Genomic DNA, 19,475 nt, shown 5'->3' with positions numbered 1-19,475 from the left:
TCTCCTAAACTTTGCTTAAGCTCATCTTTATTGTTTCCATAATATTAGCTATCACATCTTCTGCTGTCCCCTTCTGCTTATGCCTTTTATCTTTTCCAATATTAGGGTCTCTTCCAAAGATTTCTGTCTTCTCATTAGGTGGCCAATGTATTTAAAATTTACCTTCAGTATTTGTCCTTATAATGAATACTGAATTAATTTATTTAAATATTGAATGATTTGATCTTTTTGCTGTTGTTGTTCAAGACTTTCAAAAATATCTTCTAGCACCACAATTAGAAAGCATAGATTTTTCAGCCCTCAGTTTTACTTATGGTCCAACTCTCACAGCCATACATTTTTATTGGAAAAACCATAAAAAGTCTTGACCATATGGACTTTTGTTGGCAAGGTGAAAATGATGTCTCTGTTTTTTAGTATGGTTTCCAGATTTGCTATAGCTTTTCCTCTGAGGAACAAGTGCATTTTAATTTCAAGAATATAATTATTATGTGCAGTATTCTTTGATTCTAAGAATATAAACTATCACACTTCTACCATTTCTTCTCCATCTATTTGCCAGAAAGTTATGGGAGCAGTTGCCCTGATCTTAGGTTTTTTTTTTTTTTTTAATATATATTGTTTCAAGCTAACTTTTACACTCTCCTCTTTCACCCTCATCAAGTGGTTTCCTAATTATTCTTTATTTTCTGTCATTAGAGTGATACTGTCTGCATATCTGAGATTGCTGATATTTCTCCCAGTGATGTTAATTTCATTTTCTTATTTGTCCAATGTAGTATTTCTCATGATGTACTCTTCATATAAGTTAAATAAATAAGGTGACAATATACAGCCTTGTCATCTTCCTTTTCCTATCTTAAACTAATAAGTTGTTTCATGTTGGTTCTAACTATTGCTTCTCAATCTGCATTAACAGTTAAAGATGATCTTTCAGGACTTGCTACATTTTGTTGCGATCCATGCAGCCAAAGACTTTTGCATAGTCAATGAAATAGAAATAGATTTCTTTTGGAACTCCTTGGCTTTCTCTATAATCAGTGGAAGTTGGTAATTTGGTCTTAGACCCTCTGTGTCTTTGAAAACCAGCCTGCTGTAATATTCAGCTCACATATTGCTAAAGCCTAGCTTGCAGACTCTCAAGAATAACCTTTCTGATATGTGAAGTTATTATAATTATTCAGTAATTTGGGCATTCTTAGGCTTTGCCCTTCTTTAGGATTAGGACATAAAAATTGAGACACAAACTCATTTTTTTTCCCACAACCTAATGGCCTTGTTGAGTTTTCCAAATTTGTTAGCATGTTGAGTGCAGCACTTTAACAGCGTCATCTTTTAGGATTTTAAATAGCTCAGCTAGAATTATGTTACTTGCACTAGCCTTATTGTTAGCAATGATTCCTAATTTTCCTTAGAACTTCATTCTCTAGGATATATGGTTCTAGGTAAAAAAACAAAAAAACAAACAAAAAAACCCTCACACCATTGTAGTTATAGTGATATTAAAATCTTTTATACTTCTGTACATTTTTGTCATCTTTTCTCAGTTTTTTCTACTTCTGTGTCTTTACCACTTTTGTCTTTTATCATGCCCATTTTTTTTTTTTGCATGAAATGTTTTCTAATTTTCTTGAAGAAATCTCTTATCATTCTGATTTGGTCTGTTATTTAAAAGAATTTCCTTATCTCTGCTGTTCTCTGAAATTCTGCATTCAGTTGAGTAGAACTTTCCCTTTCTCTTTTTCTTTTTTGCTTTTCTTCTTTCCTCAGCTACTTGTAAAATTTCATCAGACATCCATTTTGCTGTCTTGTTCTTTTTTTTTTTTTTTTTTTTTTTTTTTTTGATTTTTTTGTAGCTGTCTCCTATACAGTTTTACAAATTCTTTCCATAGTTCTTCAGGCATTCTATAGTGAATAAATATTTATAGTATTTAATCCCTTAAGTCTATTCATCACTTACATTTCATATTCATAAAGGATATTATTTAGGTTATACTTATATGTTCTGATGCTTTTCCCAGTTTTCTTTAATTTAGCTCTGAATTTTGCAAAAAGAAGTTCATGATTTGAGCTACAATTAGCTCCGGAACTTGTTTTAACTAACTGTATAGAACTTTTCTACATATGGCTGCAACATATATAATCAATCTGTTTTGATACTGATGTTCTGGTAATATTAATACATAGTCACCTTTGGTTGTTGGTTTGTTAGGCCCAATGAATTATCTTTTTTTAAAAAAAAAACTCTTTTTGTCTCTGCCCTGCTTCATTTTGTACTTCAAAGTCAAAATTGCCTTTTATTCCAGATGTCTTTGGATTTCCTGCTTTAGCATTTCAATTTCCCATGATGAATATGATATCTTTTTCTGTATGTATTATTTCTAGCAGATGTTGAGGTCTTTATAGAATTAATCAACTTGGCCTTTTCAATATTAATGGTTGGAGCATTGACTTGTATTATTATGGTGTTGAAAGGCTTGCCTTGGATTCAAAAAATTTCATTCCACCTGGAGATTATACTTCTGTACTGCTTTTCTCACCTTTTTTATTGACTATGAGAACTACTCCATTTCTTCTATGGGCTTCTTTTCCACAGTAATATATATTATATATATGTATATATTATACACATATTATATGTATTTTTACATAAAAATGATATAATATTGTAATGTATATTACATCTATATTGAACACATATATAATATAATATACATTGTATACATATACATTGTGATATTTATACACATATAATACATGTAATATCTATTTTGTATATATTATATGCATATAACATACATTACATATATGTATAATAAAATGCATATATGTATATATATATATATATATATATATATATACACACACACACATACACACACATATATAAAATCATTTGAATTAAATTCACCCATTCCTGTTCTTTTAAATTCATTGACCCTGAAGATGTTGATGTTTAATCTTTCCATTTCCTGTTTGACCATATCCAGCTTACCTTAGTTTGATATTGCATTCCAGATTCCTATGTATTATTGATCTCAACAGCATCAGGCTTTCCTTTTATCAATAGACGACTTAGTTTCTTTTTTATTTTGATCCATCTGCTTCATTTTTTTTTCTGGAGCTACTTGTAGTTTCCCAGTAGCACGTTGGACACCTCCAGAGGTGAAGCATGTCATTTTCCTGTGTCATGTCTTTTATTATTTTAATACTGCCCATAGGTTTTCTTGGTAAAGATAATGAAGTGGTCTGTCACTTCCTTCTCACTCAATGGATCATCTTTTGTCAGAACTCTCACTATGACTTATTCATTTTGTGTAACCATGTACAGCATAGTTCATAGTTTCATTGACCTCCACAAGGCCCTCTGTCACAAGAAGGTATTGATACAGAAGGGAATTTAAAGTTCATAACTTTAAGGATAAGAAGACAGCTCTGACAGAGCCAGAAAGTTCATGTTGGAAATTCATGAGAGAAAAGTTTAAATGAATGATGTAGGAATGACTGATATTGTTTGATTTATAGCTGTTGAATCTTTTCAGGGGTCAGTAGGAAAAATTAGTCATCATAGGACTTTGAGCGAAGAAACAAAGAGATATAAGGAAGTCAATGTGGTGTAATGAAACCTGAGTTCAGATACTATCTCTATGTTTATATTATATGACTTGGTGAGAACACATAACCTTTCTTGATCTCAGTTTCATGATCTGTATGATGAGGGATAGGAACTAGACATACTATGAAGTCTCTACTATCTCTAGTTCTATGATATTAAGTAGGCCAATATAGAATATACGATGTAGACATTTTTTACCTCTTTCCTCCTTTCTTTCTTAAACACTTTTAGACAGGTGAGACTGGCTAAAATGATTACCAAAGGCAACAGAAAAGGTATCATCTATTGAAATTATGTCAATGTGGAGATTTTTTTTTAAATTTATCTCAGACATGGGATATGGCAAGTCTTGAACAAAGGCAAGGTTCTCTGAAATTATTTTACTAACCAGCAACTTTACTCTATTACTTAATAAATTGTTCTCATATTGAATTTGCTGAATTGGCATTGTAGTAAAACTGCTATCCTAAATTCTTTCTGTGGATTCTTGATTGAAAGACTGGCTAGAGATGTTAACCCTTAAGAAAGTTCTATCTATTAGCTAGCTTTTAAAAAAGAAAATAAATTTTAAAAAATAGATTACTGTAAATAATAAAAGCATTACAGATAACATTATCATGGATTCAATGGCAAAATAATATAAAATAGTTCAAAAATAATGAAAAATGATTTTTTCCCCAGAAAAATAGAGGTTTTATAGAAGGAGTAGTATTTTGACAAACAGATTTTTGACGTGATCCAGCATGCGTACCAATCACAGAAAGTGTTTTTTTGGCATGAAATACAAATTGCTATGATTTTATGGAACTGCAAATATGACCTTGAGCACCTTTAGACATTACATGTCTTTAGTGCATTGAAGTGCAAGCTTTTACTGGCTTCAGAGACCAGGAGGTGACACAGCTTCTAAAGCGTCTTAGCTTTTCCCCAGGCCTTGAACTATTCTCTGAAGTTATTAGTTCAGTGCATCCTTTTCCTATAACAGTATAAGTCACTTGGGGAAGATCAGTTGATATTAGCTAAATAGGATTTACCTATCTTAGCCAAGGATAACAGATATGTATCACCTTTTCTTCCTCCCTCCCTCCCATCTTCCTTCCCTCCTTTTCTCTGTCCCTTCCTCTCTTTTTCCTTCTTTCCTCCCTCCTTTCCTCTGTTCCTTCTTCCTTCCTTCCCTCCTTCCTTCCATTAAGGAATAGGATAAAGGACACAAAGTAGCAGAGACAAAGATTGAATGCAAGCTGTTTGGTTTCAAATTCAGCACTCTTTTCTCATTGTACTATTTAGACTACCTCCAATAGAAGCTTGACTTAGATCCCTGAGATCTGGGTTAGCACCCTTAATTTCCATAAGGTCAAAGACTCCCCAGCAATGTCCTCTTTTATATATTTCCTTCCTCTCAAAGAAAAAAGGTAGGTGGTACAATGGATAGGGTATGTGGCCTTTAGTCAAGGAAGACTCCTCTTCTTGAGTTTACTTTTGGTCCCACACACTTACTAGCTGTGCAACTCTGGGTAAGATCCTGTTTGTCACAATTTTTCATCTGTAAAAATGACTTGGAGAAGAAAATGGTAAATTACTTTAGTATCTTTGCAAAGAAAACCCTAAATGGCGCCATGAAGAAATGGGCATAACTTGGCAACATCAACAATAACTAAAAAATCTTCTGAAAAAGCATGCTATATACATAATTACTTAGAATAAGTAGGATTTATTTCTAATTCACGTCTAGTTAGAATCTTGTTTGTTCCCCAAAGGGAATGTCATTTCCATGAGGACAGGGATTAATTTTGATTTATTTTTCTTTGTATCACAAGTATCTAGCGTGTAGCAGGTGGTAAATATTTTTTCAACTGATTGATTGAATGACTAAAGCTTTGCAAAATCCGAGGACAATTCTCCTAAGTCTACTTAAAGGGAAAGAATTTTCACTATGATACAGATGTGCTTCCTTCTTCACTATCAATGTCACTAATTATTTCAAATATTACTAGATAATACTTGTTTCCCCTTCATAGTTTACTTTAGTGTTCAAACTGGTTCAAAGTTTGGAAGGAACTGAAACACCAGGATCAAGATCATGGTTAAAATTTTAAAAAATGAGATCATGATTAAAGTCTAAAATCATTCCAGGAAAGATGGATCCACACAATGGAATTTGCCTTAAGTCCTCTAGGGGTGACTCTGCTCGGTCAATCAACCCCTTTTTATATATTATCAGTTCTTCATCCTCATTTTTCTCACATTTGTCTAGCCCATTCATTGTGTTTCTCCCCAAGATCATAGTTTATCACTTCATTGCATATTGTAGTATTCTTTTAATTGGTCTTCCTTTCTCTAGTTTTTCTCTCTTCAAACTCAGCCTACATTCTGAGATTATTCAGAACCTTAAATCCTTCTTTGACTATACTACTCTTCATAGAATCATACAATCATATGTCTATTGAATATAGATTATTGAATCCAACTCCTCATTTTAGATGAAGAAACTGAGGCTCAGAGAGGATAACTGACTTGTGACTCTTCAAACATTTAGGATCGGAGGTGGAATTTGAATCCAGTGTTTCTGATTCCTAGTCCAGGAACTATATAATATTGCTTCAAGGACTATTGCCTAAAGCAAGAGAAAGCTAGAATTTATAGTTTGATATCAAACAATCTCTTTTATCTTATCTATCTGTATTTCATGAATTAATCTACATTGTCTACCAGTTATCTTATGTGCAGATCATGCGATTCCATCTTTACTCATGTTATTTCTAGAGCCTGAAATATGTCTGCTTATCTAAAGGCAGCACTTTCTTCTGAGCTCAAAGCTCAACTCTTCTGTGAAGTTTTCCCAGACAACTCTATTTCAAAGTAATGTCTTCCTCCTCTGAATTCCTCTATTATTTGTCCATAGTATTTAACTGACATATCATATGTGCCCCTTTGTACTTTTGATTGCCTTTATATACATCTCTTCTGTTTCTTCAACTTAGGGCACATTTCAGTCCTCTTTGTATCACTAGGACCCAGCACAGCATCTGGCATATAGTCTTTGATAAATGTTTACTGATTTATTGACTCATTCTTCTAACTTAAACCATCCACTGGAAAAGTGAGATGGAATGCTTTTTTTTTTCCTCTGGAATATTTTGACACTTAGAAAATGTTGACTCCAGACACATAACCAAATGCTGTGCTCTGACACTTAAAGTAATTACTGCCTTAAACTTCAAGTCAAAGAGAATTTTCTTCAACCTGGTTACATGTTTGGCCTTAGGAAAGATAGCATCTTTTGGCCCTGTCTCTCTTTTTGCTTTTCTTCATTGATTTGATTCCATGTGACCATCCTAGCATCCAAACCCACATAAAGATGTTTTGCAAGTGAAATTTTGTGCCACACTGTATCAAATGGATTACAGTCATCATGCTAGACATATTCCATCAACTATACTTCTTTCATCTGTAAATCTTGTAATTCTATCAAAAAAGCAATCAAGTTGTCTCTGGAATGATTTGTTCCTCATGAACACCTGGTGATTATAGCTCATGCTTCCATTATCCTGTAGATGTTTTCAGATTTCCATCTTCCCCCACTCCATTATTTACCAGGGATTGAAGATATGTACTGATATTTCACATTTTCCATGTTTTGCTGATTATATTACAATGACATTAAGACAGAACACTGCATTGTATTTCACAAATGAAGAAATTAAAAAGAAGAAATGCCATGAACTCAACTACCTGTGTTATAATTTTGGGTTGAAAAATTCCTACACTATTTTAGAATTTTAGGTTTAGTTTCGGCAGAAGAAATCTTGTCTATCTCTCTTTCTACATGGTCTCCCACTTCCTTTTCCCTGAGAAGAGATCTATTAACCATAATAATTAACCTTTCTGGACACAAAATATAAACCATTAAGTATGGCCTTTATTCACTTTAATTTATAGCCAGATTTTTGTATGCTTGTTTTTTTCCCCCACTTTTACTACATTTTCTATCCTTAAAAATAAATTTGACACACCTAGAAGGTTTTAAATCCTTACTTTGACATGTAGTAGTGATATGACCATGGTATGTCATATAATCTCAGTGTCATAAGCTACTCTCTAAGACAATATGCTACAAATGAGATGCAATATGTATTCAAAGGAAGGAATTGAAATAAGTATTTATTACATTCCTACTTTTGTGCCAGAAATATCATCTTATTTGCTCCTATGCTATATGTGACTATGTCAGTTAGATGTCATTATTATCTTCATTTTATAGCTGAAAAAAAAACTGAAGCAGACAGAAATTAAGAGATTGGGTGTTTGCTATTATCATTTAGAAAGTCTAGCCTTTTGTTCAAATGGCAGAGGAATTCCCTATAGATGGTAAGGTCCTCCAGATTTTCCCATTCATAGATGACATTGGATTGATTATATCAAGATGTGGAAGAATAGGTAGTCTCTCAAATAAGATTTCTAGTCAATCAAGATATTTTACTAACCTACCCACACAGGAAAGACCCAGAGAATGAAAGTTGGTTGTCTAGAATATGATATATAGTTATAAAGACACTCCCCTTACCCCCTATGGTTGGAATATCAGAACATACATCTTGGAAAGACATTGCTTACAAGTGATGAACAGAACTGAGATTTGAATAGGAGGGGAAAGACAAGAATAAGCAAATTGCATGCAACTTGGAAAATTGTGTAATTTGTTCAGTGATTCCAATCTATTCCTTGACAGACAAATGTTTCTTTTTAACAGAATATTCTTTTGGTGTTGTTATATGACTATGAAACATGTACTAACACAATTTCTGAAAAATCAAAATTGCATGTCACTACAAGAGCAATGGAGAATGAGTGTGAATGGGTTATAACATTTTGCCAAAAGAAAATTGCACAAAAAGCATCTCAAAATTATCAGAGAATAACAGGACCAGAAGAAGAGATGGAGTAAGCTTGAGGAAAAACAACTTGCAGTCTCTTGTTACCAGAAGATTTAGAAGTCAAAGGAATCTCAAAAACCATTAATGGCAACCATGCCCTCATTTTACAGATGAGGAAATTGAGGTCCAGTTAAGTGAATTAATTTAACCAGCTAGTGTCTGAAGTGGGAATTGTTTCCTGACTCCGAGTTTAGTGCCTTCTCTAGTGGCTCTAATTGGCTTTGCTGTGGACATGGACATCTGTGGACATGGACATGAGTCACATTGAATAGGAAGATGTAGATATTGTAATCTGTATAATTCTAGAGAATAGTCCAGTTCTGTGGAAGTATTCAAACATTTGCATAATTACAGGGAGCAACAGAGGAAGATTTGGAAGGTTCATATTGGGGATATTAGTAAGCATACTAGCTTAATTTATAAGTTGAATGTAAATTTCATTTAAAAAATTTTAGAAACCAACTTTAAGACTTCTTAAAACTTTTTTTTCTTTTCCAGTTTAACAGTTTAAAATGGCATTGATGTGGCTGTGGTTCCAAGTGATGTGAGAAGTCTTTTCTTTGTACTTGCTTCCAAAAGTGATTTTTCTCAACTCTTACCTTTCAGAGAACCTGGCTTTCCAGTATTATCATAATTTATCTATGAGTCTTATTTTTTTCTACTTGACAACAAATTCCTTGAGGCAGAGATTATTTATTATCCATTGGTAGCACAACGAATAGAATGTTGATCTTGTAGTCAGAAATACCCTGAATTCAAACCAGGATTCAGACACCTATTGTCTGTATAACTCAGTCTCCATAAGTCCCTTAACCTCTCTCAGGTTCCTCATTTGTAAAATGGGAATAATAGTAACATCTACATCACTGGGGAATTAAGAGAATCCTTTTATTTTTTTTTTGCAAACCTTACAGTCCTATACAAATGTTAATTGCTGAGGCAGATGGTCAGAAAAAAGTTGATTTCAAATCCAACCTCAGTTATTTAATAGTTGTGTGATCCTGAGTAAGTCCCTTTACCTCTGTCTGCTTCAGTTTCCTGTGCTATAAAATGGGAACCACAATTGTACCTATCTCACAGGGTTGTTGTGAGGATCAAATGAGATATATATAGAAAGTACTAAATACCAGAACATAATAGGTATTTAATAAATGTTTATTCCCTTCCCTTCTTAATCTCTCAGCACACAAGAAGAGGTTTGTTTATTCATGCAAGGACAGTTAGGGTACCTTGGAGAGAGTGATGGACCAGGAGTTGTGAAAACCTGAGTTCAATCTGGCCTCAGATACTTATTAGCTGAGTGATCCTTTGTAAATTACTTAACCATAGTTGCCTCTGTAAAATGAGCTGGAGAAGGAAATAGCAAACCATTCCAGTATCTTTACCAAGAAAACTGCAAATGAAGTTATGAAGAATAGGACATGACTAAACATATTTAAACAGTTTTGAAGGAGAAAGAACATTTTAGTCAAGCAGTAAAGAGCTGTATCTATAAGGAGAGATGAATTTTGGAATCATGGCCTTTGGTTGTTGGACTTCTTTTTTTGTAACAGGAATGAAGTAAGTACCTTGCAAACAGAAACACAAAGCCTCCTATGGCTTTAACATGTATCCTCAAGTGGAAATGATGGGGGGAACCCTGATGCTGTCTCTCTTTGACTTGGGGGGGGGCATGAGGTAGAAACTCTTTGAAGGAGAAATTTTCCTTGAACCCTTTGCTCTGCAAAAGACCCACCCCAGGTTATCAAGATTTTATTCATTTCAACTCTATTGAGTTGGAGATTAGTCTAGGCCTACTCATTCAATTGGAATTCTCTATTCAATTCTCGTAGATTTTTATCTAATTTCAACTCAAACTGCACCCAGACTCTAGCTAAAGTTTCAAATTATAAAAAGGGACAACTTGGGGCTTATTTCTTGCAGAGGGCCAAAAGCAAGAATCAGAACAAGGAACCTCTCTCTCTCTCTCTCTCTCTCTCTCTCTCTCTCTCTCTCTCTCTCTCTTCTTGGTGTAGCTGCCTTTGAGGACCCTCTGCCCTCTGAGAAGACATTCTCTTTTCAGCATTAACCCCTCTTTATCTCTCTCACCTATTTCCCTAACAGGACCACACCCCTGTCTAACTCTCTGCCAGGATTCCTCTGCTAGGCTTTTACTTCTCTGTTGGAACCTTGCCACTTAGGAAGTCCTAGCAAAGGCTGGCTTCTCAGTTCCAACAATAAACTTCTTTTTGCCAGTCTAATTTTTCAGGTTTGTAAATTCTTTTATGAAGTACCTGTGCAGACCAGAAGGGGTTCCCACAACTCGCTGCCCTGCTCCAGACCTCATCAGAAAACAAGGCAAAAGAATATAGCAGCCTCATTTTGCAAGTTGTATTTTTGCATGTAGTGGAGCATATTTGGTTACAAATCAAATATTTAGCAAGATTTTGGGGGCCACCTGATATTAAAAGACCACATCCATGCAATTCCCATTTACTTTTATTCCACTTCATTTCCTTTTCCAATTTGTGATACATCCCATTCAGCTGGAGCATACATTAACCCAGGTACACATTAGAAATTACTTGAATTTGAGACTAAGAAAATCTACTAAAACAAAGGAAACTGAAATTAAACAGCGAAGCATAACAAAGAACTATTTAATTAGGTAATCATTTTTAGGGTGGGGGGATGTGCAAAGAGAAGGCAAGAGAGGAAATGTTTTAGGCCTCAGCCATATTTTTCCCTTTAGCATTTCTTTGGCATTATGTATGAGAGGGATTGTAACTAACAGAGAGATTGTATAGTAATGTGTAATAGAAATGCTCTGAGCCACATGGGTTATATTTACCATAGTGTAAAATATTTCCAGCTATATGCATTCCATTGCTTGAGTCCTTCACATAACTCAAGCCATATGTACTGTCCTGCATACACTTAATCTGGAAAACAAGTAAGACTGGCTTCTATTTACTACAATTCCAGTCAGCTACAAGTTACAAGTCGTGAAACTGGTTGTACCTGATTTTTTTTCTGTCTAGGAGGCCACTAGCAATAAGTAGTTTCCATTATGGGGAGAAAGAAATTTTTACTTTGACCTTGTCCTTGAAAGTGACCTTTTCTTCTCATCTTTTAGAGCACTTTCAAAAAATCTTATAATTGTAATTATTTGAATTTCTATCATCATAATTTGGTTATTTGTCTGATCTCTTCAATTAGAGGGTAATAGAATTTTACTAAAAGAATAGTAAAATTCCTAGAGAGAAGAAACTTGTCTTTTTCAACTTTTTTTTTTAAATCCTTCTAGCATTTAGATTAGTGCCTTTTATATTGAGGGATCATAAAAGGTGCCAAATTAATGCTTGTAGAGTACACAGATGAATGAATGAGTTCTTCCCTGGAGGTCAGGGCAATTTCTATTTGTTTCTATAATCAGTGGAGGTGGAAGACTCCTCTACCCTTGCAAAATAATTCTCTTGTTAGCATAGCAAATGACTATTTGGCAAAAACATCTTACAATTCTTAATAGCATATGTATTTGGTGAGCCAATTTGTTTTGTTCTGTGCTAGTGCTGAGCTAAGCTATCACAAATTTTGTAGGTTTATAAAATATCTATAAAAATAAGTCAAGTTAAATTTGCCTTTTTTTGTGCACCAAATTTAAAAACCTACATAAGCCTTCATTAGTGAATATGTTAGAAGTTCTGCCTTTTTTCCTCAGGCCCAGCACTGATCATACATTCTCCTGAAAGCAAAACCTACAAATAAAAGAATGACTGCAAAGAACAACCAATTCTGGTTTGACCTGAACGACCTCAGCAACAGCATAGCTATAAGGTCATTTATTATCAAACCTCTGACACTCAAAATCAATACGAGAAGAGGAGAGTTTTCTTTTTCATAGGTGATATTAAGTTTAGAGGTCAAGGTTAAGTTTGCCAAGGAGAATCTAAAAACAGAAAAAAGTCTCAACTCAGTCTGTTTACCTATTCCATTTTCTATAATACAATAAAAATACAAGGGCTAGATTTAGGGTACTTGAAGTGAATGAGTGAATGAAGGTACACAATTTATTAAGTGCTTAATCCAAGAATTTAGATGATAAATGCAAAAAAGTATTTTTTGTACTTTCTCCTCTCTAAGAATTTATATTCTAAGAAACACAACATATTAGAAGAGTGGTAGCCCAGGTGAGATGATTTGGTCTGTGAATCTCTGTATGGTAAAGAGTTGATATTTAATAAAATCTTTCAAGAAAATTAGAGAGCAATATGGCAGAAATTAGATATATAACATGAGAACACAGGTTGCGCCTTATTTCATTTTTCTATCTCCAAATTAATTGACTTAATAGGTATGTAATAAAAGAGTGGTCCTAGGGCCTCTCTTAGAGAACTGGTAAGTCCCAGGTTAATGATGATAGGAATACCAAGTATGCAATCAGTAGTGTGGGAGCCTGAATACAAGTCCAGGTGAATAGGAAAATCAAATAAAAGATGTAGAGAGAAAGGGCAAGAGAGAAATGGTGGAAATTTCAGCTTCAAAGTCATCTCAAAAGGATCATGAGGATGAATGTTCTTAGGTAAAATGAAGTCAAGGATTCAAGATTTAGAGTAGAGACTCTATACTAGTCATAATACTGATCTGGTACTTAGAGAATATCCCTTTACTTTTTGGAATTAGAATTAGAGATATGGGGCAGCTAGAGGGCATAGTGAATACAGCACTGGACTTAAGTTCCAATCTCACCTTAGACATTAACGAGCTGTGTAACTTAACACTGATTACTTCAAAAAAAAAATCAGAACTTAAGAAGTCCATAAAGAACTTTAAAAATCTAGTCTCACTCCCAGTCCAATAGTGTTTTCTTTTTAATTGTAGCTTATAATATTTTATGTTTTACAAAACATTTTATGTACATTATCTCATTTGATCTTCATGATGTTGTAGATAAGTATGGAGTATAATAATACTCATTTTTACACATGAGGATACTGATATTCAATCAGATCAAATGAATTACACCTAGTTATACAAATGGTAAATTCCAGGAGCAAGTCTCAAACTTAGAACTCTGACTTCAAGACCATCATGCATCCAGCACACCATACTACTCTTGCCAGAATGACTTGAGACTCACAACATCAGTCCAGAGGTAGAGAGGTCATGGCCAATGCTCCTTCCCACCCTAAGAAGCTGCTGCAATGAAGAGTTCAAATAATTCAAAGTGTTTGCCAGCTACTACTCTGAGTTGCCCTATTTCCACCATTATACTCTGGTTTTCCCAGCTATTTTAGTCTTTTGCCTGTCCCCTGGTCTATGTTTTGTTTTCCTTTGGAAAATTTCCCTTTGGTCTGCTTATCTGTATCCTGAACAACAAGGTTTTGAACATGGTAACTACTCCTTTATTTTTTCTTTTTAGTAGACGCTTCCCATCGGCTTGATTTCCCTGCTGATCATCTGTTACTTTGATCCCTGGCCCTTCCTCCCTTGTTTACACTGGGGCCCAGTTGGGGCTGCTGTTAATTAGATGGATTCTACATTGGAATTACCTCAGCAGAGCATCCTAGGCATGGTGGAGTACAGGACAACTTCCTTATAAAAAATTGAATGTTCCATGTTGACCCTGAGTTAATGAGATTTAGCTATGGGCTATTATTTATTGCAGTGTCTGACACCATCCAGGCTCCTAGGCTCTCTTGCAAGGTACACACCACACCCTGTAGCTCTTCAGTTTTGAAAGGGTGGGAATAGTGGTGGGCAGCGTTGGTAGAATTGTACTATAAGAGTATGTATTATAGTATTTCTTTAACATTAGAGAAAAGGCTATAAATTGAGAAATGGTTAACATTGGCAGAATTCTATGAGAGAATCTTGTCCAGCTGTTATTCACATCTTTGTGTATTTAGTATGTTGGTTTTTCAGAATTGTTGTAATCCCCCTTCCCCTGCCCCTGTTTTGTGCCTTGAAGTCAGATGATGAGGAAAACAAACAACAACAACAAAAACTTTAAATATAATATTTTGAACAATGCCTCACAAGTCTGGTATTTAAATACTAGTTTACATGCATACAACTGAACACAAAATGTATTTTAAAAAATCTTACATTTAGCTGCAGTAGATGTTCTTATTTCTAAGGTACAATGAAGGATCTCAGGGTCCTCAAATACGTTCCTTACATCTTTCATGATAAGATATCTATTTTGTTTTCAGTCTGAAAATCTATACAGATTACAAATTTGTCTGCAGTTTGTAATCTTACAGAATCATCTGGGGATGCTGAGAGGTGGAAATGACTTCCTTTTGGTTCCCACTAGTATTTGATAGAAGCAGGTTTTAAGCCAAGCCCAATTTCTATTGACTAAATTGTGTAATTTATCAGTGTTTATTCAAGTCAATTGTTTGACTCACATGATTTAGATCTAGAAGAAATCAGGCCGGGATCATTTATACCACTGCTTCTCAAAGTGTAGTTATAGTCCAAGGACATCTGAGGGTCCCTTGACACCCTTTCAAAGGGTTTGAGAAATCAAAATTATTTACATAATAATATTTGAACATTTTTTGTTTCCTAAAATCCTCCCTTTTCCAATTATATATCTATGTAAGACCAGATTTCTTTCATATATTTAAACCAAAATAACATATAATAAGAGATTAAATGCAGAGGCAGATATGAGAAGCTAGCTGTCTTCTATTGAACCATACAATGAAGATATTGCAAAAATATACAAAAGAAGACCTGCTTTTCTTGTCATAGTTTTTGGAGAGTTTCAGAAAATATAGTTGCTTTTTATAAGAAATTAATTATTTATGTTACTATTAACATATGATAGGTTTGTTAATATCTTTGTTTAATAAAGTATTATCAGTTTTTTATAACATGTTAAATATTGATATAGTGCACATAAACAATAGAGTTGGGGCTCTTAATTTTTAATTGTAAAGAGGTTGTGAGTCAAACAAATTTGACAACTACTGCTTTTATTAAAAAACCTTTTATTTTATATAAAAAAAAGTAAGGCAGAGAAGTTGACCTGTTCAAGGTCACTCAGAGGTAGGGTTTGAACTTAAGTAGTTGACCTTAAATTCAGGACTTAGGTATGTTTTTAAAATTCAAGAAAAAAGCTTAATTGAATGGGAAAATGTGTTAATCTATTTTCTCATTTATCTATTAATAGTAAGTAAATAAATTAATAATGCCGCATCTATTAGAAGCCCATCTGCTCAAATTACACTAAAGAAGAGAAAGAGAGAGGAAGGGGTTCTGAAAAGGAGAGAAAGGGAGAGTGAAAACATTAAAGATGAAACTGGCAAGCTGGCAAACTAGAATCTTCTATAATTTGATCTTGTCCTGTATCTTGCTAGAACATACGTGACAAAGTCAGAATTGTCCCTAGCAAAAATGATTTGAAAACAAAAACAAAAAGAACAGTTTTTACTATGCTTGTGAAATTAGAAAGCTTTGTACTAGACTTAATTGAAATGTAGCTTTGCCATCCCCTTTCTACTCTCTTGTTTAGAACACTATCATAATGATTATGATATTTGAATGGAAAATAGTATAAAACCACCGTGTGTGTGTGTGTGTACACACACACACATCTATACATATATATGTGTATACATATACATGCACATATATAACATACATACACTCTTATGTGTATGTGTGTGTGTATAATTTGGCATGAAAGTCTGGCACAGTAAATGGAAAAGATTTACAAATTTGTAGAGCAGTAAACTATTTTTGCATTGCTTGTTAGAGTTGATTCACATACCTTGTGCATTCCTCTGATATCTACATTATAACAACTCTTCGGCATTCATCCCTTTCACCATTGTAAGAGAGGAGAGAGAGATTAATTGTAGCATAAAACTCTTCAACAATTTGCTGAACCTTTGCATCACTGACATAAATCTTTTCCCCAAGTGCCCTATCATTAACTTGAAAAATCAACCAGGCTTTTACCTTAGAGTCGGTTCATGTAAATGGAAATGCATACATGGTTTGCAGCAACTGGAATGGGAAAAAGAACCTCCAGCAAGATTATACATTAAACTTTTCCAGAATGTTTCATCCATGGAAGATGACATTTATCCTCTATCCTGTGCTATTTAGTTAGCAGCATTTATTTTAAGTCTGAGCTTTGTAAGATTCTGAAAAATATTTCCATTTCCAAGCATTCAAATTATACAAGTAAAATTTCATTTTCATTCCTTGGTTTCAAACAGAAATCATCCTTTTCATATCCACTTTAGGAATTTAGATTCCACTTAAATTTACTTAAGACTTTCTTCTGTTTTAAAAGTACAAGCAATGGTAATTTATTTTGAGCTTTTTCCCATTAGAATTTTAATTACATTAAAAATTATTCTTATTTATATAAAAATGGTATAGCAACTTTTTTTGTATGTAAACACTTGAGATCAGAAACTCTTTTATGTAATTTTATCATTAATGTTTATATATAATAATAGATTATATATTTGTTAAATTTAATACATGTCTAAAATCTGAAGTCGTCAATCATGGTCTTTTTACTGATTTGTATGAATCTATTCTATTTTAAATTAGACTTTTTCTAATAAAGACTAGTATTTTAATGAGTTATGAGAAAATTAGGAGATGTATATTCTCAAAATATTTCTAAGTGGAAAGAATTTGGCTTTCAATCACAAATTTGTAATTAAATGCTGAAACTTGAGTTCTTGATTTATAAAATAGATGGATGAAAGACCATAAAAGATAGGAGACATTTTAGTTATATAAAATGAAAAAGCTTTTTCATGGTCAAAAACAATGTACCTAAGTTGAGAAGAGACACTGTTGAATTGGGGAGAATTTTTTTTTGCCTAAAATATTTCTTTTTTCCTATGAATTTTTGTTTTTATATTTACTTTTAACATTTATAACATTTTTTGAGTTCTACAGTTTCTCCCTTCTTCCTAACCTTCTCCCATCCATTGAGAACACAAATAATATAATATCAATTATATGTGTGAATTCATGTTGACCATATTGCCAAAAAAGATACAATGAAAACAAGAAACAAAATGACAAAAAAAAAAAAAAAAAAGATTTCTTCAATTTTCACTCAGAGTTCATCAGTTCTCTCTCTGGAGGAGGACATTTTGCATCATAGATTCTTTGGAATTTTTTGAATCATTGTCTCAATCAGAATAACTAACTTTTTCACAGTTGATCATTCTTACAATATTCCTGCACTAATTCATATATATATTTCTAGGTTTTTCTGAAATTATTCTGCCCATCATTTCCTTAAACAAAATAGTATTCTATCACAATCATATGTCCCAACTTGTTCTATCATTCTTTAATTGATGGGTATACCCTTCATTTATAATTATTTGATAGCACAAGAAAAATTGTTATAAAAATTTCATTTGCATTTATAGGTTTTTCCCCTTTGATCTCTTTGGGATTAATGGGTCAAAGGGTATGCACTGTTTTGTAGTTTGATAGGTTCTAAATTGTTCTCCAGAAATGTTGGAGCAGTTCACAATTCTATCAATTATGCACTATTGTGCCAATTTTTCTTTCTTATTTTTGTATAATACATATGTACATATATATATATATGTATGAATCTATAGAATCTATATACATAATTTCTAGTTAAATGTAAAATAATATTTACACATGTTTTTAAAATTTTGAGTTTCAAATTCTCTTCCATCCGCCTTCCTCACCACCCCGCTATTGAGAAGGTAAAACATTTCCATAAAAATCATGTTGTGAAAGAAAACATGGATCTCGCCTCCCCCACAAAAAAAACCTTAAGAAAACTAAAGTTTTTTTTTTAAATTATGCTTCAATTTGTATTCAGACACAATCAGCTCTTTTTCTGGATATAGATAGCATTTTTGATCATAAGTCTTTCAGAGTAATCTTGGAACAGTAGTATTGTTGAGAATAGCAGTCATTCATAGCTGATCATCCCACAACACTGCTATTAGTTTGTACATAGTATATTTCATTTTGCATGAACTCATAGAAGACTTTCTAGGTTTTTTTTTAAAGAGCATATTGCTCATCATTTTTAAAAATAGAACAATAGTATTCCATCCTAATCACATAGCATAATTTATTCAACTATACCCCATGTGATGGGCATGCCCCATTATGCATGATTTTATATAATTCTTTGGGCATAGTTGATATCTTTTGATAATTTATCAATTAGAGAATGACTTTTTAAAAATAAATTTGACTCAGTTCTTCATACATTTGAGGAGAAAAAAAGCCTTCAAGAGAGAAACTTGCTTCAAAATTCTTTTCATAATTGCTTTTTCTAACTATATTTGTTCTCCCCCATTAATTCTATTCTCTTTCCTTTCACCTTTTTCTGTAGAGGGCCATAGATAGTGGGGGAACTTTGGGTAAGGTATAAGACTCTTCAGCCCAGTGGGAACCTGCTGACAATGTCTGGTTTGGCTCCCCATCTTCCCTAAGGGCTCTCACTCTTCTTGAGAAGTCAAAGAGGGCATGACCACCTGTGTTCTACTTGAAGCAAGGTTTACTTATAATAAAGAGAGGCATATACATATTAATAGCAGAGTGGTTATAGTTAGCGCTTGAGCAGGATACTGTGATGATGTAATGCTACTATAGTTAACACTTGCTCAGTGTGATGTGGTGATGTAATGGTTCTCTAGTTGACACATGCTCAGTGTACTGTAGTGATATTCTCATATTAAGGTATTTAAGGGCTGAGAGGCCTTTAAATAAATGGACTCCATCTTTGACCATCCTTGTGGGTCTCCTGCATTCATCACTCCTCCACTAAGACCAAGGACTTGGGCTGGTCCCGAGATTCTCCAGAGAGCTAGTCTGCAGGATGTATTTTGGTACCCAGCATGGGAGCTCTAGAAAGCATAGTATATTTTGGCACCCCAATTTGGGGGCTCTAGAAAGTACAC

This window comes from Sminthopsis crassicaudata, chromosome 3 (genome assembly GCF_048593235.1).
Source record: "Sminthopsis crassicaudata isolate SCR6 chromosome 3, ASM4859323v1, whole genome shotgun sequence".
Classification (NCBI taxonomy): domain Eukaryota; kingdom Metazoa; phylum Chordata; class Mammalia; order Dasyuromorphia; family Dasyuridae; genus Sminthopsis; species Sminthopsis crassicaudata.
This window is presented reverse-complemented; position numbering follows the sequence as displayed.